This window comes from Arachis ipaensis, chromosome B01, assembly GCF_000816755.2.
Source record: "Arachis ipaensis cultivar K30076 chromosome B01, Araip1.1, whole genome shotgun sequence".
Lineage (NCBI taxonomy): Eukaryota > Viridiplantae > Streptophyta > Magnoliopsida > Fabales > Fabaceae > Arachis > Arachis ipaensis.
The window spans coordinates 113847868-113848601 of record NC_029785.2 but is presented as its reverse complement, the minus strand read 5'-3'; positions in this window follow the sequence as shown (position 1 = coordinate 113848601).

The window sequence follows — 734 nt, the reverse complement described above, 5'->3', positions numbered from 1 at the left end:
AAGCAATACAGAAGAGAACCCAAAAGGAGAGTGCAAGGCCATTGACATAAGCGCCATGGCCGAACCTGTGAAGAGAGGAGATGACGTGAATCCCAAGGAGGAAGACCTCCAGGGACGTCCAGTGATCAATAAGGAGCTTCCCTCTGGGGAACCAAAGGATTCTGAGGCTCATCTAGAGACCATAGAGATTCCATTGAACCTCCTTATACCCTTCATGAGCTCTGATGAGTATTCCTCTTCAGAAGAGAATGAGGATGTTACTGAAGAGCAAACTGCCAAGTTTATATACGAAAAAAAAAAAACTAAAAACCTTTTTATTTTTTCTTTTCTAGCCACTTCAACTCTTTTTTTTCATCAACTTTCCAATAGGTGATGGAATAAATTTATCAGGTGAATTAATTTCCGTTCATAAGTTATACGGATGACCTATATCAAAAATATTGATCTCTGTCGTACCCATTTCACCTGCCTCTTTTGGAGAAGACGTACCAAGATTGTATTCATCAACATCCTCTTCTAACGCATTTTTCAAGTCAAACTTAATTGACCTACGTGAAAATATCGGCACACGAGCTATGTCGATTAAAAGATGTAGAGTGATGTTACCACTCCTTCTAAAATCAACTAATGTACAACCTGAGGTGTGGTTAGAAGTAGTATGTCTTCGTTATCGATCGATGCCCGACGTTCATAGGTTACAATAATATAATATTATAATAAAAATTATCCATAAA